The sequence below is a fragment of the Tenrec ecaudatus genome, chromosome 16 (assembly GCF_050624435.1).
Source record: "Tenrec ecaudatus isolate mTenEca1 chromosome 16, mTenEca1.hap1, whole genome shotgun sequence".
NCBI classification, from domain to species: domain Eukaryota; kingdom Metazoa; phylum Chordata; class Mammalia; order Afrosoricida; family Tenrecidae; genus Tenrec; species Tenrec ecaudatus.
This window is the reverse complement of record NC_134545.1, coordinates 61,557,205-61,582,908: the sequence shown is the minus strand read 5'-3', so window position 1 is coordinate 61,582,908 and position 25,704 is coordinate 61,557,205. Positions and strand designations below refer to the sequence as shown.

The 25,704-nt window shown below is 44.1% G+C and overlaps 1 protein-coding gene across 4 annotated transcripts in view; it reads right to left on the bottom strand.

Moving 5' to 3' along the window:
• Positions 1-19,921, bottom strand: part of RHOBTB1 (Rho related BTB domain containing 1) — a 78,657-nt gene extending 58,736 nt beyond the window's left edge. The window contains exon 1 of one of the 4 annotated variants that reach the window (XR_012780441.1): positions 19,751-19,921. The gene's annotated coding sequence lies outside the window, so the exon portion shown is untranslated. Of the gene's footprint in view, positions 1-19,048; positions 19,231-19,365; positions 19,610-19,750 lie in introns of those variants that run through there. The other 3 variants (XM_075535141.1, XM_075535143.1, XM_075535142.1) reach the window with 3 other exon arrangements.
• Positions 19,922-25,704: the final 5,783 nt, after the last annotated feature.

Sequence of the window (25,704 nt, the reverse complement as noted above, 5' to 3'; positions counted from 1 at the left end):
CTCGCTGTCAGCGTGCACGTTGGTGTCATCTGCATACAACGGGTTGTTTAGGAGTCTTCCTCCAACCCTGATTCCCTGATACTTTTAAAACTTTGGCCCAGCTTCTCATTGAATGACTGTGACAAAAAGGTACAATCCTGACACACACCTTTCCTGCTTTTAAAATGTGCAGTATCCCCTTACTCTACTAGACGGATTGCATTTTGGCCCATGGATAGGTCCTGCAAGAGCACAATGAAACGTCTAGAACTCCTGTTCTTGACAATATTACCCATAACTTGTTATGATCCACAAGTGAAATACCATTGCTTAGTTAAGGAAACACAAGTGAACACCTTTCAAATCTGTTTTCCGCCAACGTTCATCTGACAGCAGCACTGATATTTCTCAGAAGGCAACGAGAATTTCTAATAACGTCCCATTGATCTGGTGCCGCAAACATTTTGAAATGATCATGAACAAACTTGTACTTGCATGGGATGTAATCATATTGTTTGATAATGTCTGCATTTTGTTGGAGTAGCTTTCTTTAGAATGTGCACAGATATAGATCTTTCATCAATTGGCTGTAAAGCTGTTTCCCAAATTTCTTGGTCTAGCTGAGGGAGCCCCTTGGAGCACTGCATCTCTTTGTTGAAACATCTCACTTTGTCTTGTATCAATTCCTGGGGACTTGTTTTATGCCAATCATGTCAGTGTAGCTTGAACTTCTTGCTTCAACACTGTCAGTTCTCGATCATATTCCACCTCCCGAGATGGTTGCACATTGACCAGTTCGTTTTGGTTCAGTGACTATGTTTATTCTGTCTTCTCTTGATACTGCTGACATTGTTCAATGGTTTACCTATTGAATCCCTCAATAATGTAACTGGAAGTTTCAATTTTTCCTTCAGGGGTTTCTGTTTTTTCCAGCTTGGAAAATTCAGAGCATGCTCTTTCCTTTTGTTTTTCTAACTCTAGTTTTTTGAAGGTAAAATTGGGTTTTCTAATTCTCATTCCTGGAGGTAGAATTGGATTTTCTAACTCTAGTTCTTTGAAGGCAGAATTGACCTAAATGAAGTGGATTGAGTACATCTGCCAGGACCCTCATTTACTGAAGCACCTGTAGCTCAAATTAAAATGATAAGAAACAGCTTTAAACATTCATTAGTGATGGAATTATGAAATATAAATTTAGGAAAATTAGAAGTTGTCAAAGATTAAATAGAACAGTTGAAGATAGATATCGTAGGCACTGGTGAGCTGAAAAGAACTGGGATTGGTCATTTTAAATCAGTCATACGATCTACTACACTGGAAATACCATTTTCTCAAGGAAGAGTGTCCCATTTACAGTTAAAGGAAATTATTTTTACCAAAATTAACTGTAGTTAGTTCAGACAAAGCAATAATTCAGTGAAAACTTAAATTCTGCCAAGGAAGAAGTTGTCCTAGACATAAAAAGTTGTAGCATTTTAAAAATAAATAGTACAGTGGGATAGTGACCAGAAATGGGGACTTTTAAAATATCATGTTTCTTGATTTAAGTACTGGTTATATAGGTATGTTCCATGAAAAAAAAATAATCAGTAGACTTAGAATCTCTATACATTTCTACATGGATGTTTGATACTAATTCATTTTGTAAAAGTAAAGTAAGGAAACATTGCTGTTGGAGGCCCTGCAGGCCTCGAGGAAAAACCCTACCAGTGCGATGGCCACGTGCTCGACTGTTGACAGAACTGTTGGCAGTTCGAGTCCATCTGCCCTGAAGCAGGAGAACGATGCAGTAGCTGCTTCAGTCACTCCGGCTCCAAAACCCCGGGAGCGGCTCTTCTCTGTGCTGGAGGATCACTCGTCATAATCAACATGGTGCCAATAGGTATAGTTGTTTTTGGGTTTTTTTTTTGGGGGGGGGTCCTCATGAAGGTAAAAAAGGGCTCTATAGCAAGAAGTTCAGTGAAGGCACTCGCTAAAGGTGCCCCTTGGGTTAGCTGGTTTATCATTAGGAACCATGCGCTATGCGACCTTCAGATGCCATGGAAGTCAAACACCTGCAGCTCAACATTTAGGTCTATAACATGCCACCAGTTATGACATCCTTCCCTGGTTGAGTACAATGAGCGCACCTATGACTTGGCTTGTTTTTTCAGGATGTTGTAGCAAAGTGAGACCAGGAACGAGACAGTACTGGTTGGACAATAAGCCGGATGCCTGAACAACTCATGTTTAGTTAGAAGATAGAACTGAATAGATTCTAGCTGGTATTTTTAGAACATGTTCTCGTCACCCACCAACTGATGGAAGAAATTGTTACATGAAAGATTGTGCATTTTCTTCAAGCAGGAGAGGGGACTGCTTATGTAAGTGGAAAAATGTTACCAATTTTTATGCAGGGCAACTAGCAATTTTAAGTTAAGGCTTTACACCGATGCCTTTAATTCTAAAACTCCATTCCTAGGAAAATAATCGAGGCCTACAAAAGTATTTCATTAAAATTATATTCATCATATTTGCAGAGACAAAATAATGGAAGCAAACTTGAAACTCTAACCACAGGGGATTAGTTAGGACAGGGGTCAGCCCATTTTTGAGATGGAAGAGCCCATGCCATCCCTTAAAACAATGTAAAAATTATGTGAGGGCCATACATATATTTTTACAAACAGATGAAATCACTGTAATCTGAGTTATATCCTTTAAAACCTTATTCATGAAACTATGATAGTTTTATTTTTTATTTTCAATTTTACTTCAAAGCCACATGTACAGCCCCAAAGAGCTACATCTGGCTCTTGAGCTGCAGTGTGCCGACCCTGAGGTTAGGTCAGTGATAGCGTATCCATAATAAGAGAATGTCGAATCATCAATATGCTGTTATAGAAATACATCTGTCATCATAAATGTGCATAAAATAAGTTATGATAATTGCGGCATGCCCCTATTCCTCAACAGTCAGGGATTCAAATAGTCACTGAAGAATTTGGAATAGAGCAAAGCCATAGTGATAATGCCAACATTTTTTATTGGGCTAGATTATAGTTTATTTGGCTTATTATTACTATCTTCTCCTTATGTGGTAAAGTCATTTTTTTTCTATTATGAAGATATTATTTATGTAATGAATAAATTTTACAAAAAAGGTGAGGGTGGCAAGGTAGCAAAACTATGGACGAGATAATGCATGTGTGTCAACACATCATTCTTTCATTATGAAGAATGATGTCTACTCTGTACTTTCAGTCCATATATCGAAAGGCTTATGTGAAGTCCCTTTCTAGAGTACGAACTAGCCTTGCTGCTCCTGGGACTTCCTTTCAGTGCTTAGCAGTCATTCTAGTCATTAATAATATGATCTTGGGCTTCCTGATCTTTCAACTCCCTTTACTCCTTTATAATAAAATAACTTGTATGTCAATGGGCCCAAACAAGCTGCCACTCAGCCTACAAAAATGTAGCAAGCATCAGCTCTTGAACAGTAGGTGTAGAAACAAACCACCCACAACCCACAAGGTCGCATTTGCGAAGCTCCCCAGATCATGTCATGAGATTCGGAGAAATTTCAGTTTTTATGACACAAGATAGCCCATGGTGCATTTCAGAAGAAAAAAATCCGAAATATTCTAAGTGGTCACTGTTGAATTTTGTTCAATTACACACAAAGGGGAACAATTTCCTTCATTGGGGGCTCTTTTTAGGAGTCTAAATGATCAGCTGCCTAATTTAGCCTTTGGCTTCATGTCCACCGTGTCGATTATTCCCCTATGCTAGCTGACGTGAGGCCAAATCCCATCCCTATTTAGCGTGCACATGCGGATGTCTTGATGAAAGGGGGAGCTGGTGAATCTGCATTAAAAGAGTCAGGAGAACACATTGTCATGAATGGAAATGCAAGGCTCAATGGCTTATGGCACCAAATGGGCATTCACACAAAAGAAGCAATCGGCCTCAGGATTTTTTGCTACATGAGAAGTAGCAGAGAGGAAGGGAACTTGTAGAGAAGACAACCAAGGAATTGACTGCCCATTAGAAATATTAGGGGGATTTATTGCTTTAACAGTGTATTGCTGCCTATACCAGCAGGTTCTAGGCACCACCATTCCTAATCATCAACAACTGAAATGGGACTTGTCAACAGTAAAGTGGAGAATTCAATAATGAAACGAGGTCTATTCACAGTATTAGTGAGTTGATTTTGCCATATTTTCATAGTTTAGTATTCACTGCAAAAGGATATGGAAGGGGCTTATGGGCGCAGGGGGAAAGTTCAGTTCGTGAAAATTCTTTCAGTTGTATACATGAATAATTAGCCTATTTAGCTTTATGTAACATACATTTCAATGTTTAAAAGTTTTAAATACAGATTTAAATACAGTCTGTCTCCAGGCGTGGATCTACTAAAACCATAAAGAATAAGCTTCCCTGGGTGTATTCCAGTATACTGCCGAGGTTTATCCCTGGATTGGCTGACTGACTGACACCCAGTGACGTACTAAAGCTGGCCCATCCTAGCCCACACTAGTCAGGTCTCAAATGTGTCACAATTTTCTGTATTAAAAATTGAATTCTAAAAACTTACGGTTATAAAAATCATACTAAAAGCAAAGCTAATAATTAATCAAAACTCCCCATTTCCTAATTGTTTTCATTGTCTTTATTCTCTACACTGTAGAGGTTATTATGTGGATTTCATCCACAGGGGAGAAACTGTATATAATGGTGTGTGAATGTGCATCTCTTCCCAGTTTTATGCTCAGGCACAGTGATGGCTTGAAACTGCCACTATGGGATTAACAAACACTACTTATCAGGTCTTGCTTTATTGTTTTGTTGATTGGATGGGAAAAAATGCCAATAATATAGATTAAACATAAAAATATGTGGCTCTTGTGTTGTAAAGGGTACAGTCAAGGAAATACTTTCCCGGCATTTGAAGACTATTTTCCAGTAGTGATGAATGACGAAAGTTATGACATTGGCTTTTGTTATTTCACTTTGCCTTATTCATTAACATAAAGGAAATATTAGCCAACATTCATATGGTAACTATACTTGTCTACCAACAAAATCTAATATAGGTTGACTATGGATAAAGAGTTCACTGAAGAACCAAAAACAATACTTTGAAAATCAATGGGCTATGTGGAATTTAGAATAAGAAAGAATTAAGTATCGTATATTTTCGACTTATTTGTAAACTGTATGCCACACATTCTTAGGAGGGTCAAATCAATGCAGGTATGCATATGTGTACACACAGACAGCATACAGGTATGCATACGTGTACACACAGACAGCATACAGGAATGCATACGTGTACACACAGACAGCATACAGGTATGCATACGTGTACACACAGACAGCATATATATGCACTTGTGCACACTTTTTCCCTCCAAGACTTAGTTGGTTTATCTGCTGCATGGTCTCTATCCCTTCCATGTTTTAAGATTCTAATCTGCTATATCAGGATTTAAGAAACAAACGAACATGGAGGGAAAGTGCAATCAATTGGCATAACATAGTTCATAAAGAAAGTTTTAAATCCTAGCCTGGGGAGCAGTGTCTAGGGTCTGAAAGTTTATTAGCAGCCGAGATACAACTAAGTGCTCTCTACTTGTTAGAGACGAGAAAGAATGAAGGAAATTGACATCTTAATAAACTAGTCCACAGGGCTACTAGTCCACATGAATTTCAGTTTTATTCATCCTGGGAAAAAAGAACTGTGCCCAAAGCAGGCCTGGATGCCATTGCTGACCATGCTGACCAGGGACACAATAGGAGGTCCTGGGCAGAATGGGAGAACAGTGTTGAATGAAACTCAAATTCCTAAACGAGGCCAGACTTACTAGATCAGTAGAGACTAGAGGAATCCTTAAAACTATCATCCTAAACAAATTTTTGAACTTTGAGATCACTCCTAGAGGTCGCCTTTTGCTCAAGTAATTGACCGGCTTATAAAATAAACCATGTCCACTGGGAGCATGCCGCCCTAGGAAGAATCAACAATATGCATCCACTTGATCAACACTGACACTATATCAAAGATGGGCAGTGAAGGAGGGACAAGGGAGCTAGAGCAATGGGAACAGAACAAACAGAAGGGGAATGAGAACAGAATAAACAGAACGAACACATTTAAGAAAATGTCACCAATGTCAGGGAATGATTTGTGTAAAGTTTTAAAATGTGAGCCTAGCTTGCTGTAACACAATAAAATGCCTAGAACACAATAAAATAATACAGAAAGGAAAAGAAAAAGCCAAGCAACAGAGGGTAGCAAGGTAGCTATGGCCGATAAAGTATGAGAATCAGCATAAGACCTGGTGTGTCAGTCTGGGTGATTAGAGAAACAAATCCACAGAAGCTCATATGCATAAGAAAAAGAGTTTTATATAAATGGAAAGTGCACATCAAGAAAACATCCCAGCCCAGTGCTGCCCAAGCTCACAAGTCCAACATTAACCCATGTGCCTGACACCAATCCACAAAGTCCTCCTCCATCTCACAAAATGCACACTATGATGCCGACTGCAGGAGGAAAGCCGAATCAGTGAATGTGTAAGCATCTCAGTGCTGGCGGGGGTCTCCAAGGTCCATGCAGCTTCTCCTCAGTCAAGTCTTGCAGGAAGTGAGCCTTGCCAGCTGAAGTAGGGAACTGGCTAAGGCAGCTGCACCCTGGTCTGACCATCACAAAGCAAGAGACCTGAGAACTAGAAAGGCAAGGCTCACCGAGCCATTTAGCTCTCCACCCTTCAATTCATCCCACATGTGTTTATCAGTCAGGTTGGCACGATTAATTTTAACTATCGCACCTGGCAACAGCTACATTTCAAAAACTCACTACTCAAGTCTGGTCATCCAACCAGCAGTGCTGGCATGACCAGAGAGCTTGCTAGAAATGCTGAAGCTCAGGCCTTACCCCAGAACTCCTCAATCAAGGCTGTATTGTAACAAGCTCCCCAGGTAATCCACATAAACGAAAGTTACGGAGCACTGATGGAAAACTAATTGCTCATTATCGTGAACCAAGGCGCCCTAGTGACACCCAGGTAAGTGGTCGGCTGCTCAAACCCACCAGCCACTCTGAGAGAGAGAACGGTGAGACTGGCTGCTACTGTCGAGATTGACAGCTTTGGAAACCCTGTAAAGGGCCCCTGTGAGGGGAAGCAAATAGGGGGCAGTGGTTCCATTATGAAATGAATGACATAGCCAATTTGAGAGGAGTAATCATGTGAGGGACAATCTAGCAGTTGGCAATGTCTAAGCAACCTTGCAGCTTCTCGATAGTATTAGGGACAACCCATTGTTAGCACGAAACCTGAGGAACATATAGTTTTGAGGATATATATATATATTTGTCAAATACTAAAAAGGGAAACTGCACCATTAGGGGGGAAAAGTCGATTCTAGGTCATTTGGATTATTAATAAAAAGTGAAAATGGTGCAAGTCAGGGGGAAAACCACGATGCTGGTTTCCCTCTATGTCCGTGATGATGTTGCTGAAGCCTTGTTTTCAAAGTCCTGAGCAGGGCAGGGTGGCAAGTAGCACAGGACAAAGGGCGGCAGCTGGGGAGAGGAGGGTGACAAAACATTTTCCTGAGAGGTAATTTAGGGCAGAGGAGTTACCCGGTGCTGGGGTGAGGGGGAGCAATGGTAATGTTTATGCTTTCCCTGTCAATCTATCAGCCAGCACACACGGCGCAGGGAAAGAGGCCCAGCACTCAGAAAATTGCTTAGGAGTCCAGTAAATCGCAACAAGGACAGGAAGGAAGAGCTCATGTGCCTCGAAATGGCAAGGGAACCTTTTCTTCTGGCAGTGGTATTCTCTGGAAATATGTGTCAGTCACTTGGCCGAAACTAGAGTAGCTTCTTTGAGATGCAAAGGTCTACGTGGAAGACATGTTAGATCCATAAACAGAGTCTGGGCGAAAACGAGAGCCACAAATCTCTAAAAGGAGCTTGGCATTAGTTTTCGGCAGAAACTGAAGCCATAAAATGATTCAATTCACATAAACCTGGGCAGCCTGAGAATATGAAGGAAATAAATGTGATTGTGACTGGGCCATTGCTACCCACAGAGACAACCGGGCTTGCTTTAACCCAAGGGTAAAATAAGGTTCCCAGAGCCATTTCTTGCCAGGTCAGAGTTAAAATGGCTCCAGTAGGTTTAGGGGGAAATAATGTGACTCCCTAATGTGGTGACCCACCTTTCTCTGAGATATTCCAGGAAGGTTTCGAGGAGAACCAACCCTCCATTAGCACCTACTCTGTGCTCGACAAGAGCGATTTCATTACATCTTCCTCATCCTTTGAGGGATGCGATAGGTTGCCATGTTCTAAACATGGAAAATGAGGTGCAAAGAATAAGCATTGCACCCAGGCCACTTCGCTGATAAACAGCCAGAGCGCCACAGGCAACAACAACAACAACAACAAAACCACACCAAGCAGCTCCCGTAGATGGCTCGACAAAGACCGTCTGGAAGGTGTGGGGGTGTGCAGCCGTGTTTTCAATAGGAGGGAAAAAGATCGTTCTCTAAGGTGTCACTGAAGAGAAGTGAGGTTTCTTTTAGAATCTACCACAACTTTACACTGCTGGAATCCTCTTCTCATCCATTGCTGGGTGCACCTTTGTTCACCCAGCACTCACTCCCTCCCTGCACCTGAGTCCAACTCACAATGACCCTCTAGGTCAGGGTAGAACTGTCCCTGTGGGTTTCTGAGAGAGTAACAACCATTTACAGAAGTAGAAAGTCTCATTGTTCTCTCACTGAGCAGATGGTGGTTTTGAACTGCTGACCCTAAGGATGTGCCTCAGCTTGCAGACATAGTGCAGAGTTCATGGTGCTGATTTTGGCTACACTGGAGGTTTCAGGAGACTTGGCTCTTTCCAGTGTGATGCAATGGAAGGTGCCTGGGGCTGGGACGCAGAAACCTGGGTTTAATGCCGGCTGTGTCTCTTACGAACTCAGACAGTAGGTAAGTTACATTATTTATCTGGGTTGCAGGTTTTTAAATCTGTATGAGTTTGAACTAGATATTCTTAAGAACCTTTCATGCTCCGTGATTCAATTCTCAGTTTCAACTAATATTTAAGACGATGCTTCCCTAAAATTATAGTAGAAATAACCTGAAGAGTTAACACATTTGTTCAGGCAAAGCTGCTACCTGGTTCACGTTGCAACAAAAGAACGCCTCAAAACCCAACCTCTCCCCTCTGCCCCTGGAAGCAATAGGCATTATTTAACTACTACATTCCGTCATCTGCGGGAATAAACCTGCTTGGAAGAAAATGGTGTAAGAGATTTTCTCTAGGAGTTTTTGGGAACAAATATGAATTTAAGGTGCAGACAGAGTGCAACTCTGAGGTTTACTTTCGATTAGTTCAGTGACTCCATCTTTCCAAAGTCCATTTTCCGGTGCCGTGAAATTGGAATCGATAGTGAGTACTTGCTGGAATGCAGCGAAGTGTCTCTCATCTAGCAGGAGTACAATGGTGTCCAATAGATACTGGGTTTCTGTTCTTTCAAAGGTTCTTAAGGGTTTGGTTTTAGTCAGTGACATTTCTCCATAGAAGGAGAGAGACTGGGACTGTAACCTCTTCAGCATTGGGAACTTGCCATTAAACTGACTTAACAATCACTGGTCTGGAGTTGATCAGACTCCTAGCAGGTGTATAGACAAGGTAGAACTCCACTGGTGAGTTTCCAAGAGTAGAAACTCCCATCTTTCTCTCTGGGAGTGCTTGGTTTCAAACTGCTGACCTCCTGGTCAGCAGCCCAATGCGTAACTCACTATACCAGCCGGGCTCCTTGCCACTACCCTGGATCTCTGCAAATGACAAGACTATGACTTCCATCAAAATAGAGTGCAAGTAACCTCTACTTCTTCCAACAAATCTCAGAAGAAGTACAGCCAGAACATTCCTTAGAGCGAAGAAGTTTCTTCATACTTCGGATATATGTTCTCAGGAGAGAACAGTCCCTGGAGAAGACCCAAAAACCAAGCCAACAAATAGACTAACTGAAGTCACTGTCATTGAGTACCTCTGGCTCACAGTGACCCTACAGGACAGAGTAGAATGGCAGGTGTGAATTTTCCAGACTGTAACTCTTTACAGGAGTAGAAAGCCTCATTGTTGCTGTTTTTTCTCCCAAGAAGGCACTGGTGATTTTGAACTAACCTTTCGGAATAGCAGTGACAAAGGGGAAGACCCTGAACAAGATGGAATGCCACCATGGTTACAAAAATCAGAAGAACAATTGTGAAGATGACGCAGGATCGGGCAGTAGTGTTTCTTTCTGTCGTACGTTGGAAACAAAATAAGTTGGCACTGATGTGCGGGCACCTGGCAACAATAGCATGTCACAAATAAACAAACTCTCCCTTGTGGAAAAATGTAACCGCTGCTAGTAGCACAGTGCCATCTCTTTGTTTGTAAGCTTTACAATGTACCCTTGGGTAGATGAAACCTAATCAAACACACGCCAGTCCATTTGATGGGGTGGCTCAAAGGACTGTCCAGGGCCATCTGAGACAAGTGACTGTCATACCAACAGTATTATTTGCTCATTTCTTAATTTGTGTCCTATGTTCACAAGGAACGAAAGGTCACAGCAAGAGGAAGAGCAGGTGGGATGACTTGTTTATAAACAAAACAATTCTGGCACTGAGATGGAAACAATAAATTCCTATACATCCTGCTCATTTGAGGGACTCATTTTTTTTTTTGTTCGCCAAAGCGACTTCTCCCTTCCCACTCACCACACCTCTGGCCAATTAGAGAATATTCTCTTGATGATAGGTTTCCCAAGCCTGGTGTTGATGTTGTGAGGTTAGTGGGAAGCTTGGGTGGAGAAAGATTAACCCAAGAACCAGCTCCACCACATCAGTACTCTTAGAACCCTATTACATGAAGGCTGAGTGAGGCTCGCCACTAATGAGATGTTGAATTGCCTATTATTGAGAAGGAGACCAACAGTAAGGTTAAACTGTCTCTGCTTTCTACAGGTAAATTTCCTGAGTGTAAAACAATGAAGTCACCAATATTCCTAGCCATTTATTAAAGAGCTACATCATGCATATTAATCGAATCCTTCTGAAGTTCAAACAAAAGAAACAAATGATTGCTAATTAGGTAATTATTATTAGAGACACTATGTCAATTTTAGTGTCTCTTTTTGCTTACGTATTTCAACTGTAATTTTACTGCTTTAAACAACTACAGCTTTACAGACACTATCTGGATTTTTAAAATCACATACTACTGTTCAGCTAACCATTAACCAGTTAATTATGAGGTATTAGGCTATGATAGAATCTTCTCAACATAATATTATGGGGCAATATGGCACAGACATGTTTTATAGACTATGATATATTTCTAATGATTCCCTGTATAGCAACATTTACAGGACACTACTAATATAGAAAAGCTTAAGTTGTTGCTGTAGTTATGTGTCATTGAGCTGCTTCTGATTCATGGAGGTTCTATGCACAACAGAACGGAACTCTCGCTAGTTCCATGACGTTTTAACGTCATTACTACGGTTTGAGCCCATAGCTGTGGACCCTGGGTTAATCTATCTCTTTGAGAGACTTCCTCTTCTTTGCTGACCTTGTACTTCACCAAGTCTGAGGTCATTCTTCAGGTATTGGTCCGTCCTGTATCCTCCTGATAACATGTCCAAAATAAAGAAAGTCGTGTCACCCCCACTTCCACGGAGTATTCTGGCTCTACTTCTTTTAAAAAAATTATTTTATTGGGGGCTCGTACAACTGTTATCACAACCTATCCACCCATCCATCTATTGTGTCAAGCACATTTGTACATTTGTTGCCATCATCATTCTCAAAACATTTGCTTTCTACTTGAGGCTTTGGTCTCAGTTCATTTTAGTCCTTGATAATTTATAAATTATTTTTTCATGTCTTACACCGTCCGATGTTACTTTTCTGTTGTCTGTGCCCTTCACCCACGTTTCTTTGTCTTCCCCCCAAGGAGGGGGTTATATGTAGATCATTGTGTTTGGTTACCCCTTTCTACCCCACCTTCTCCTTACCCTCCTGGTATCGCTACTCTCATTATTGGTCCTGAGAGGTTTATCTGTCCTGAATTCCCTGTGTTTCCAGCTCTAATCTGCACCAGTGTACATGCTCTGCTCTAGCTGGATTTGTAAGGTAAAATTGGACCATGATAATGGAGGGGAGGAAGCATTAAAGAGCTAGAGGAAAGTTGTATGTTTCATCGTTGCTATACTGCACCCTGACTGGCTCATCTCCAACCCCGCCTTCTGTAAGGGGGTGTCCACTTTGGCTTTACTTCTTCTAAGACAAAATGGTTTGTTCATCTGGCAGCCTATGGTTATATTCCATATTTTCCCATTCCATAATTCAAATCCATCATTTCTTCTTCTGTCTTCCTTATTCATTGTTGAATTTTTACATGCAGATGAGGTGATTGAAAATACCATGGGTTTGGGGTCAACTGAACCATAGTCCTTAAAGTATCATATATTTTTTAAAACACTTTAAAAATATTTTTTTGCAACAGATTTGCAAAGTCTTTGATTTCCTATCTGCTGATTCCAAGGGCTTTAACTGAGGATTCACACACAATGAAATCCTTGGCAATTTCAATCTTTTCCCCCCTCATTTATCACGATGCTGCTTATTGATCTAATTGTGAGGAATTTTTTTTGCTTTCTTTGTATTGAAGCATAATCCATTCTGACCTTCATCAGTAAGAGCTTGGTTTTGCATATATGCATATAGCAGGTTGTTAATGACTCTTGCTCCTATTTTGATGGTGGTTTCCTCATATAGTCCTGTTTCTCAGATTATTAGCTTAACATACAGTTTAATGAGTATGGTGTAAGTTTGCAATCCTGATGGAAACGTTTCCTAACTTTAAAACATCCATTCTCCCCTTATTCTGTTGGAATGGCTGCCTCTTGGCCTGTGCACACGTTCCACATGAGCACAATGAAGTGTACTGGAATTTCCATTCTTCTTAATGTTTTTCATAACTTGCGTTGATCTATACAGACTTTACAAAGCCTGTAAAAGACAGATAGACATCTTTCTGGCACCCTCTGCTTTCAGCCAAGATCCACCCAATGTCAGCACTGATATCCATCGTTCCAAGCCCTCTTCTGAACCTGGCTTGAATTTCGGGCAGTTCCCTGCTGTACTGTTGCAAACTATCTTCAGCAAAAGTTGATTTGTGTGTGTTATGAATGGGATTGTTTGATAACTTCCACAATTTACAACGTTGGTCAACTCACTAATGGAAAGCTAGTTATTTCCAAAAAGTAATTTAATACACAGACTCTTAGCATGATTTTTATGAGGCAGAAATGATCACTATTAGATATAATAAGGGATGTACATACAAAAAAGTGAATACTTAAGAATCATAAGAGGATCCCATGAATATCATCAGGCAAATATACTTGAAAGTTTTACAGTATATAATTTGAGAAAGTCTTCATTAAAGAAATAACTATTTTAAGGATTACAAGGAAACACGTCCTAATTTGTTTTATAAGGCCATTATAACCCCAGTCTCACAACCAGACAAGGATAGAATGAGAATCGTTCTTGTATACAGATTTTTTTCAGAGGCTTTGGTTTTCACTGTTTCAATAACCAAGTTAGAAGATCATTTGCACATCAGTAGAAACTACAAACATAGGACATTTTCATTAAAGAAAAAAATGGGTTTACGGCAATTTACTCTTTCTAAGCAATCACAGTAGAGTATTGATAAAGAATTTCTCTTTTACTTAAGTTTAATTCTCTTGAAATGTCAATCAACATCTTCACTCCCTCAAAGTCCACCATGGCCACCTTAGGAAGTAGGCTTCTTTATTTGTCAGTCAGAGATACAAAGTGAGGGGGGGAATATTTTCATCATGTTCTTAGGCTGAAGGTTGCAGCTTCGTTATAAGGAAATCTTTTTTCTTGTTTTGTATGCAGCCGGAAGGTGCAGCTTATAAACGTAAAAAACCAAATGCCTCAATTAAGTTTTTAGGGTTATTGACTTGAGTTGGGGATATCAGCACATTTGAAAAAAAATGATATAATCTTAATTTGTTTTTCCACTTCATTCTTATTACCCCTTTTATATGGCCCAGGAGCCTTGCTCCGAGAGAGACGCGACTTGGTTTTCCACTCCTTTAAACAGCTACAATCTCAGACACACACGGCGGTCGCTGTGAGTCCGCATTGATTTGATGGCAGTCATTTTTGTTTTTCTATTCATATGATCCAGGAGCCCTCGTGGCATAGTGGTTTCTCTGCAAGGTCGGCAGTACGAAACCAGCAGCTGCCCCGAGGGGGAAAGACCAAGCTTTCCACTCCGACAAACAGTCTCAGAAAGCCACAGGGGGCAGTTCTATGCTGTCGCATTCAGTTGCTATGCATCAGTAAAGACCAGATGGCAGTGAATGAGTTTATAGGCTCCCCAAACCAGTCTCACTGCCACGGAGTTGACACCGACTCAGGGACCCTACAGGACAGGGTCAAACGGCTGACTTTGCAAGTTTCTAAGACTGTAACTCTTTACCGGAGTAGAAAGCCCAGCCTTTTGCCCACAGAGCAGGTGGTTTCAAACGACTCGCCTTGCGGATCAAAGCTCAATGCATAACCACTCCGCTACGCTACCAAGGCTCCTTTTAAAAACTATTAGAAAGCATTCCACCAAAAGAGGAGGAAGATGAGTAGAGGAAGAAGAATCGTGGGGGTGTTTAAAGAAGTTGCCAGCCCAGGCAAAAACTTACAGTTTAATACCCATTCAACATTGGTCATTTTTAGAAATTACATATTTGTTTATTATACATCTATGAGACACTTTCCAGATCACTGGATTCCAGAAAGAACCCGGTACTTCAACCATCATACAAAATCATGATATTTTCTTCAGGATGTTGGGCAAGTTGAAACCACTCACAATCTTGTCAGAATGCTTTTGCAACAATAATGCTTTGGGAGTTGAGATCCTGTAATTTAGAGGTTGTGGGTGACTGCATAATCACTCCCTGTTGAGTTGAAATTCCACATTGTGTCTTTCTCCAAACTCTCGCCCATTGATCATCTATCCAGACCAGGAAAAAGTGACTGCAAATATTTTCCATACATATGAAATTTCAAAGTGGTCCTATAGACTAGAAAATTTTGAATTTCTCGTAAATGTCCCTTGACCTCCAATTCAGCCTTTGGCCATGCATAATCTCGATCTATTCCCTCATTGCTTCACACATAAATGTTTAATATCTTGCCTTTTAAATTGGTTTGTAATATTCTCAAAACTCAGAGACAGCATTAAATACTGACTTTTTGCAACAACTGGACTATTGATGTTATTATGTAAACTGTAATTACCAAGCTCTCTAGGCAAGTCAGTTAACCTTTTTGCCTTGACTTTTCCTCCTGGGAGAGAAAGAAGCCTTGGTGAAATGTCTGGTAAGCCCTGGACTGCTAACCCCAAGGTCAGTGGTTCAAACCCAGCAGCCACTCCTTGGTAGAAAGATGGGATTATCTGCTCCAACAGATTTACAGCCTCAGAAATCCTATAAGGAATTGACTCGATGGCAGAGAAAGCTTTTTCTTTTTCTTTGCTATTGAGATTTTTTTTTTTTTTAACCAACAGGAGCGTTTAGGTGTTTTATTAAGAGTAAATCACAAGTATTTTGTTTTTAATCCTATTTCTACCAATGAGTAGGAATATGAATTCAATATATTGTCTAACATCTCCACCTTTGCAATTCCTTGCCGTTAATTTTGGAATCAAGAGAGGGGTTTTAGGATTTTTTTTAAGGTACAATGGGGACACACATGTCAAGAAAGTAGCATATTATCTGACCCAACTTGGTTAGTGCTCAGGAAATGTCAGCAGCCATCACTGGATCAAGTTTCATCTAACATTTGTGTGCGAAGACTAGAGGAGAAGCAAAACTTTAATCATCAACCCCCATGTCCCCAGTTATCTCAACTATCTGGCCTTATTTTGATCCCCAGTATAGAAGCAAATAAATAAAAAGTCTTACAAAACACCGACAGATCCAGGGCTTATTCAGTACCATTTTACATACAGAGTGAATAAAATCGTTTTAAGAATCATCAAACACATCATGTGCAAAATTGAGTCCATAAAGCAAACCATCAAGGCACATTCTGCTAAGACAAAATGTTACGGAACCTGTTCTGCCGTGCATACTCCAAATTAGTCACAAGTTGTCGTCAAGCTATGGTCATGGGTTTCCGCAATCACACTGACCTGGCTTGCTGGGAGTGCACAACACAAATCCTGCCCACTGGTGGACTTACCTGTGTGAAAGGGAGAGACACTTTAGAAATCCTTTTAGCTGCCAGGCACATGAGAAAATTTTCAACACACTTTGTGTCCTCCACTAGAATTTTTACCCTATTTTTGCCAAGTGCTGCGCTAGAGTGACATCTCTTTTTTTCTTTTTAAAAAATGAGAACATATATTAAAATATTAAACAGGACAAGGACAAGACAATGATGAAGACATAGTATCCAGATGGGGAGATCATTAACACGATGAGATTCAAGGGTTTGCTGAGGTGCAGAATTTTAAAGGGTGGTGGTGGTTGGTCAAGGAAAATGGTCACAAACGCATGGCTCGTGGTAGATCAATGTACTATAACTGCAGGTGTGACTCACGGAGAGGGACACCGATGTTGTGGGAGACAGAGGCGCTTACGAGATGGCCCAAGGGCCTTCCCAGTCAGGCAGTCAGGGCATGCCTCATGCGTCTGTTACCCACTGTACTGGGACCTCCATCCAGAACACACCCAGGTCAGTCCCCAAGGCCCCTGTGGACCGTTCAGTGGGTAGAGGTAATAATGTCCTTTCCAATGTACTCTAAAGTGACATTTTCTTTGGGTCAACTGTAGATAGTGAGGTTAACATTTTGTAGCAGTTGAACTAATATGTTTCCGAGCACTTAGGATCCTTCAAAATTTAAAAAAGAAAAGTTGCTGCAGATCAAGGGCCGTGAGGATGTGAACAATTTCAACGCAGACGTTACAGACCTGAACATGCTATTGCTCTGAAAAAGCATTTTAAGATACTATTCTTTTTGCCCTGGGCTCTCTGGATAGCACAAATGGTTACACATCTAGCTACTAACAAAAAACTTGGCCATTGGAATCCATCCAGGGGTACTGGGAAAGACAGACCTGGCAATCTATGTCCAAAAAAAGCACAGTCATTGAAAACCCCATGGAAAACCATCTTTCCCCTCAGCCCTAACAGGCACCCACCATTCCACTTAGACACACGTTATCACCCTGAATCAGGACTGACTAGATAGCAACTTGCTTGGCTCCTGGTTTTTTAATCAGACCAAACAAGATTGACTTTTCCTATTAAATTATATTTGTATAATTGAGCAATTACATTACAGGATCAATAACATCAATGCACACGTGTTTCTATTTCCACCACTGTTCTCACACACAGCTCTGTATAATCAAATTTACACTACCTCCTGGGAAAATAACAAGATATAGGGAAGCTGAGAAACCTCCTTAATATTTTTTCCCCAGAGCCTTCCCTACCGAGAGGAACTAGTTACACACTTTCTGCACCAATATGTCCAAGAACGATCCAGGGACCTCTCAGAAACTCTCCTTTCACGGAATTCACTGCCCACGCCACCTGTGGAGCACGATGCAGACACTATTTATACTGTGTTTTCTAGAAACCAGTGACTCTCTTGGGTTGTGGAAAGCGATTGGAGGTGGGATGCATTTATTTCCAAATTTCTAAAGTGTTTGTAAACATACTAAAAAAAAAAACAACCAAAAAACTTAGCAAGTCAAAAACAGCCTATTTGATGTGGGGGAGGACATTATGCAGAGATGGAAGTCACTGATAGCTTAAGAAACAGTATTGTTCTTTCTACTTTTCGAGGCTATGATACAGTACAGAATGTGTATTAAAGCCCCCGCTGAGAGTTGGTGGGGGGGGGTCCCCAAACACTGAAAACTCAAGCTGAGCTCTGGCTGGGGTCCAACGGAGGTGATGGACAGCACAGGTGGGGGAAACTCAAAGTCAGGGCCACTCGTCTAGTTTCAACTTCCTAGATCTGGATGCCCTGTGTTTATATCAACTACCATGCAACCTCCCGCCCCCCCCCCTCGCCCTAGCGAATGTGTACAGTCAGCTCCCAAGGCACAGCTTGTGTGCTACGTGCAAAGCCAAGTCGAAACCCCGCGCTTGGCGCTCCCTTAACTTGCTGGCTTGTCCAAGTCTAAATATTGACATTGCTCCGTAGTTGAGATGGTTGATACTGCGGAGGGCAGAAAAGGCACAGCGCACCGTGCAATCGAACGCTGTATTGTTACCTAGCTGTGCCTTCCTTCCATCTCTCTTAATTCTTTTCATTGCAGATGGGGGGTGGGGTGGGGGCTGGGTCCCCGTGACTGCTCCCCCACCTCCGTTGTTCTCTCCAAAGCAGAGAGCAAGCAGACAGAGACAAGGTAGGGTGTTTTCCAAGCCCCTCAAGGCAGCTCCAACTGTTGTCACAGCAACTCACAACAGACTCTCCAGAGACACAGCAGGGAGGGGGGCGGGCGCCAGACAGTAGGTTGACCAGTCAATCTTCAAGCAGGGTGTGCCAGCGCCCAAGGGTTACCATACCCGCCCCACCACCCCCTTCGGGTTCTCCAGCTCCCCACCGCTGTCCCTCGAAGGCAAAGCAGGCCCTCTGACAGGCGGGGTTCCAGTCCCTCCTGGGCGCGGCCAGCCTGCTCGGGGTGCCGGGTGTACATTTCCTCAACTCCGACTTAGGGGTGCGGCCGTGTGGGCGCAACGGACAATCCGCTGGCCTCGGGCGTGAGGGTCTCTGGCCTGGCCCAGGATTTAAGACACCCCACGGCTCGGTCCCAGCACGCTCGCGCACGACCCTGCGGGCCGCGAAGCGGGGTCCCGGGTTCTCGTCCGCCACCCGCGGGGGGCGCGGGCCGCGGGGGGGCTGTGCTCCGGGTGCTCGGAGAAGTTTCCGACCACAGCGCACTCACCACCGGAACCTACCCTGCAGCCCAGCGCGCCGCCAGCTCTCTCCGCCTTCTAGCCTGGGGGGTGGGTGCAGGGACCCCCAGCCACTCAGCACCAGCACCGACTGCGCGCGCTCGCGGCTGTGCGGGGTCCCGGGGCGCGGCGCGCCGCCCGCCGCCCAACTTCGCACAAAGGCAGCATGGCACTGGCGGGCCGGCGCTGCGGCGCCTCGGCCGGGGCTCCAGGCCAGGGGTGATCGCCCCCTCCCCGCCCTTCCCCGCCCTCCCCGGCGCCTCGGGGCCCCCCACCCCGCTCCCAGGCGGGGCAGTGGGGCGGAACCGCGCGCCCCGCACCTCGCTCCGCCGCCGCGGCGGCCGCCTCCCTCGCGCCCCGTGACGTTGGCCGCCTTCGGGGCTATTTATATCCCCGCGATTGGATTTCATTCATGAAACCGGGGCCTGGTGTGGCGGGGCGCCGGGGCGCGGGCGGCCAAGGTGTGTCTGCTCCACGCGGACTCCAGGCGGGTGGCGGGGGCGGCACGAGGCCTGGGGACCCGGCCCAGCCACGCGCAGAGCGTGGAGAGAGACCCCAGCCCTTCTCCCAGGCGCCCGGGAGGAGAGGGGAGGGGAGGGCGTGGGTGACCGGTGCCGCCTCCCAGCCCCACCATCCCGCCCATTCCCGCACGTCCGCCGGCCCTTTGTCGCAGGCTTAGCAAAGTAAGTTGGGCCACTCACTAACCGGCTGGGCAGCGCGGCTTCTTCCCCCTCGGAGCTGGCCGGCCGCGGACTCCGGGGGAGGACATTGGCTTTGTTTCCAAACCGAGCCCTGCTGCTGACCAAGGGCGGCGTTAGCCCAGCCTCCTCCTCTCCCGGGCGCCGCACGTGCTGGCGGGCGGGCGGGCTCCCCCCTCCGGGTTACCTTCCTCATCCGCTCCGCTCGCTCCCGGGGTCCCCGCGGGGAGAGCAGCCACTCACTGGCGGCCCCTGACCCAAGTGCCACGGGTGCTTTTCAACCGCCTGCCAAGGTCTGTGGGAGGAGGTGAAACTGACTTCTGGCTCCTCCTGGCTGGTCAGAATTCTTGGTCGCCCATGACAGCCCGTGTGTCCTCTTGAAAACTCTTCTCCCTCTTCCAGGTAGACTGTGACCTCTGGCACCAGGAGCAGGGGTCTGTTTTTCGTGGATTCGCATAACAAACACCCAACCAGTGGCTGCAGATTGCCAGGTACCCAGCCAAGCGTTGGGTGTGTGACCGTGAACACACCCCAACCTGGTCCAGGCCAGCAGGGATCGTTCAGTTTATTTGCTTTCAAGTCCTCACGCTTCCAACTTGTCCAAAGACAGCTGGGGGAATAAAGTTACTAATGTGTTCTGTTGCATTAGGGGACTTATTCATTTAATAAACTGTGATGACATTAGGGGACTTATCCATTTAATAAACTGTGATGGAAGAAACTGTTTTAAAGACAGTGGCCATGTGTCTGACCCTGAAGCTCTCACCTCAGGATGGTCCTGAGATACTGAGGGGCTGGGGGAAAGGGAGCCACATTTTCTTACAAGAATCATTTCTTTGTGTCATTCCCACCTCCCACCCCCCAAACTGGAACACGTGGGAAAATGCTCAGAGAAAACCATCTGTGCAGTCCCAGTGTTCAGAGGACTCCTCTCTTCTCTGGGATTTCCAGACTTGTTTCGGCCCACTGAGTATTTCTAATCTCCCCATCGAATGTACATTTTCCTTGGGGCCAAAGGCCTGTCTGCTGCTTTCTAAATCTAGAGCCCCTGAGGCATAGTGGAATTCAATATTTTTTACCAAAAAAACTTTCACAGGCAACGTTTTTGTTTGTTGGCTTAAGCTGCCTGTATATCGCCATCTTTAGAAATGGAGTTATCAGGCTCTTATAGTTGATAAAAAGCCCAGGTGGTGTAGCGGTTATGCATCGGGCTGCTAAGGACAAAGCCAGCAGTTCGAAATCACCAGCTGCTTCACGAGGGACAGGTGAGGCCTTCGACTCCCCTAAGGAGTTCCAGTCTTGGAAAACCACAAGGGCAGTTCCACCCTGCCTGTAGGGTCACTGTGGATTGGAAGGGACTCAGCGGCGGTGAGCTTGGAGTTTTGCTTTGTTTTCTAATGTTTGATACTTGCAAGGGGGGGTGTGTGTGAAAATTAAGTACGGGTGTCTAACACCTTCTAGGAAGACACCGAAGGAGGTGATCATTCATTTGGTACAAAAGCGATTTCCTTTAGCCTATTTAAAATGGATTCTGTGTATTTTGAAAGGTGTAATCAATATACATCGTTTCACTAACCCATTTCTTGGGGAAAATTAATTAACCCTGCTCACTCCTAGCAAAGCAGTTCTCTTCGTTGCAAGGCATATCTTCACACTGCCCTGGGACTAAGAAATAAGGCCGAGAGTCAACAGAAATGGAAGTCAACATGCAGTGCAGCCTTCCGCTGTGTGTGGCAGGCCATGGTGCCTCAAAACAGGTCATCTTATTTAATCCGCACACCTATCAAGAGAGATATCATTACCATAACCATTTCTAGACAGGGAAACCAAGGCAAGGAGAGGTCAGCTATGCTCTAAGGCTTTGCCAGGACCCACAGGCAAAACCTATAATCTGTCCAGTGTCATCCTGATTGTATCCTTCACCTGCTTCCTACCATTCTGTCCTGCCTCAGTGTCCTCCATGGGCTCAATCAGAAATGTAAACGGTTCAGTGGCATGCCTCTCTTAAACAAGAGACAGCTGGAGCAAGAAAGCCAGCAACTAAAAGACCGCAGGCAGCAACTTACCCTCGAGTGATTGTGCTCCGCTCTAGGGCCACTGAGACTGGCCTTCCCAAGGGCGGTCCTCCTGCAGGATAAAGAACAACCCTTACTCTTGGAAGTACCCGGGGGGAGGCTTCAATCGGAGGTACACTGACCTGAAGAACATTTAGGAAAATAAATTGATGTAAGCAGTCATTCTACTATGAAAAGAGAGGGGCTGGGGTGGGGTGTGGGAATCCCTTTTCTGGGAAATCCTCCCCCACCACCACCACCTGGGTCAGTGAGCTCTGAAAGATCTGCCACATGGGTGCAAGCAGCCACCCCCCTCTCCATTTTACTTCTAAAACTTCTGATTTTGGAGAGGTTGGGGAGAATTCAGCAAGGAGTACCTTGTATTTTGTCAACAGGAAAGAAGAGTCAAGGAATGAGCGCAAACCATCCCTGGAAACACTGCCAGGAACATATTTATATGATCACAACACGATCCAGATTTACATGCTCACATGGTTGCTTGGTAATCAAATGAAAATAACTTTATTTTAGTAAATACGAAGCTCAGTCGAGCTTAATTGAACCTAGATGATGTATTTTAACATTTTCAGGCTTTCATTGCTCACAGGTGGTTTAATATTTTTGACTAGTTTTTAGGGCAAATATTTTAACAGGATCATAAACCTAAACCAAAAGCTGCACCCACTGCTGTGGGGTCTTAGTGCCTGTACACAGAGCTTCTGAAGCTGTCAATCTTTATGGGAACACTTAGCCTCCTCTTTCTCCACAGAGGTGCTGGTGGATTTGAACTGCCCACCTTCTTGTTAGCAGTCCAATGCTTATCATACAGTGACACCAAGGTTATACCAAGAACCAAATCAAACTCTGCCACTGAGTCAATGCTGACTCATAGCGACCCTATAGGACAGGGTAGAAGTGTCCCCGTGAGTTTCTGAGACGGGAATTGTTTAGGGGAGTCTAAGGCCCTGTCTTCCCCCCATCCCCCACCCCAAGCATCTGCTATGGGTTCCCACCGCTGACCTTGCAGTTATCAGCCCAACTCAAAACTACTACAGTAAAGAGGCCACAGGATAAATATGTTTACACATTATAATCAAGACACGGCATTGTTCCATGACCCCCTAAGGATATCTTGCCCCGTCTCTTGTTTGTCCGCCTGTCCAACTAATTACTGAGGTCCATCTAGACTGTGGTACGCATGAATAGTCCTCTCTTTATTCTGAGTAACCTTCTACTACATAGCTGAACCAGTATTTGTCTAATGCATTGAAAGACAGTTGTTTCCACAGTTTGCTATTATGAATAAATCAGCTATGAATGTTAGTATGCAGGCTTTTGTGTGAACATACATTTTTACTTGGGGGGGGGCGTTAAAAGCCCCCAAATATGGTTGTTAGGTCACATGCTACGTTTTTAAAGAAAGTGTCCATCAATTTTCCATGTTGTACATTTTACAGCAGTTCTGGAGTTCCACCTCCTCGTCATCACTTGGCACGATCACTTAAAACACGGAAACAGACTGTTTGGGGGGAGTTTTATTTGTGGAGTCAAACTTCAGCTGTTCTAACGTTGTATGCAATTGTGGGTGGCACTAAGGACCCATGTGCTCTCTGCTGGTTACAAAACAGGGGCGGGGGCGGGGCTGGATGGTTGAATCCACCAGGAGGTGCCTGGAAAGAAAGGTCTGGCGTTTCACCTCAGATAAATCAGAGTTCCAGCCCTAGCACACTGCCCGCCTCCCCTCCCTTGACTTGGACTCCAGCACAAAGCAACTGGTTGTGAAGCGTTTAAGGAATGCTCATTGCAGTTCCTTGGGAAACATCTTTTCATCCGTTTATTGAACATCTGTGCTTCTTCTTTGCTGAAATATCTGTTGATGTCGTTTTTCTCTTCTATAATTATATCTACATATATACATCCTCGTACATATGTATGTATCATTGTTAAACTCTGGTTTACTTATTTTGGCCTCATGTAGATTAAATACATGTTTTGGATGAAATCACTATTTTTCAACATCTGTAGTCTTATTTTTTTAATTCTTAATTAACAAGTTTACTTTTGACAGTTCCATTGGCACCCAATTCACAGATCACACATTTCAGTACTCCAATCACATGTATCAGAGTTCTGCACACCCAGCACCATCAATTCCGGGACGTCTCTTCTGCCTTGTCCTCCTTGTTGTCAGTTTACTGCCTTATTTTTCACAGAGAATATTCTCAGGTATAAAACTTCTCTAAGGACAGTCTTCTCAGGCTTGTTTTATAAATCAACACCACAGGCATAGGAACTGGCACTGAGGTGATTGACATGGACAATCACCAGTGAGCCTCCAGTTCTGGCTCACACGTGGCTGTACTGTGAAGGACTATAGCTCCATCCTGGTGCACAGGTGTACGTGTCCTGGGGCTGTGAATGGGTGCATTTAGGTATCAACACTCACGGGGCTCTGAGAGGTGTGGGACAAGCTGGCGTGGCTCTGGGCAGAGTAGGGGGTCCACGGACCACTGTTCCTGCCCCAGAGAGGGGGATGCAGCAGCAGCAGCAGTGGATGCCGGAAAGGAAGACGGCTTGGTGCTCTGCATGGTTTTGGCCTCGGTTGCAGAATTTGATGCTGTCCCTGGCAATCACAGGGCCTGGCTGTGGGTGACGAGCTCGGTTGATCCAGAGAAATTTCATAGACAATTAATGCTAGGGTTTGAAACCATGGAAGAGAATAAACACAGCTAGGTGTCGATTTTGACAAATATATTTCTTTGGTCAAGAAAAAATTAATAGGGTAAGCAAAAAATATATGTATTGCTTACAAGGGCCCTCATTCATATATGCATAGGTTTATTCCCCACAAAATGTCCTTAAAATGGCTCTGCAGTAAGTTAATGGTCCTCTTGGTTAGTTTGGATGACATCAAAACAAGGTGGCTAAAATGGTATGGGGCCCACATCTGATCTCCGTTAGTGAAGCAAACAAATAAAAAACAAACCCGACGGTTTTAGGAGAGGAGATGGGTCAGTCAGGGTGCGAGGTAGTACTGATGAAGGACACAGCTTTCCCCCAGATCCTGGATGCTTCCTCCCCCCAACTACCATGATCCGAATTCTACCTTGCAGGGCTTGATAGGGCAGAGGTTGTACACTGGTGCATATAGGAGCTGGAGGCAAAGGGAATCCAGGGTGGATGATACCTTCAGGACCAAGGGTGTGATTGGCTATGCTGGGAGAGTGGAGGGTGAGTGGGCTAGAAAGGGGGAACTGATTACAAGGATCCACATATGACCTCCTCCCTGGGTTGGTCTGGAGGGTGTGGGCCCAGTGGGCTAGAAGAGGCTTCAGCTAATGATGAAAAGAATTATGATGTTGGTTCTGGGGCCTTTTATTAGTACTAAGGGTTGATGGTTTTCAGTGGCTAATTCTTCAGAAGTGGACAGCCAGTTCCTTCCTCTTAATCTGCGCCTAGCCTGGAAACTCCAGTGAAACCTGGCCTCCATGGGCAACCCTGATGGTATTGGAAATGCTGGTGACGGCACTTCCAGCATCACAAGAAACACCCACCTCATCACAGTTCAGCAGACTGACAGATGAGGGATGGAAGGCTGCGGCCTCCAGGATGGGCTGCAACTCAATGCAAAGGAAACAAAAATCCTCACCATCGGTTCAGTAGACAACATCATGATGAACAGAGGGAAAAAAATTCAAGTTGTCAAGGATAAACTTTTACTTGGATCCACAATCAAAGCTCACGAAGTTAAGACATCATCGTGTTGTACTGGGCACATTGCTACACACGACCCCTTCCATGCGTTAAAGAGCAAGGCTGTCGTTTTGGGGCGGGGGGTAAGGTGCACCTGACACAAGCCATGGTGTGTTCAATCACTTCACACATATATGAAGGTTGAGCAATTAAT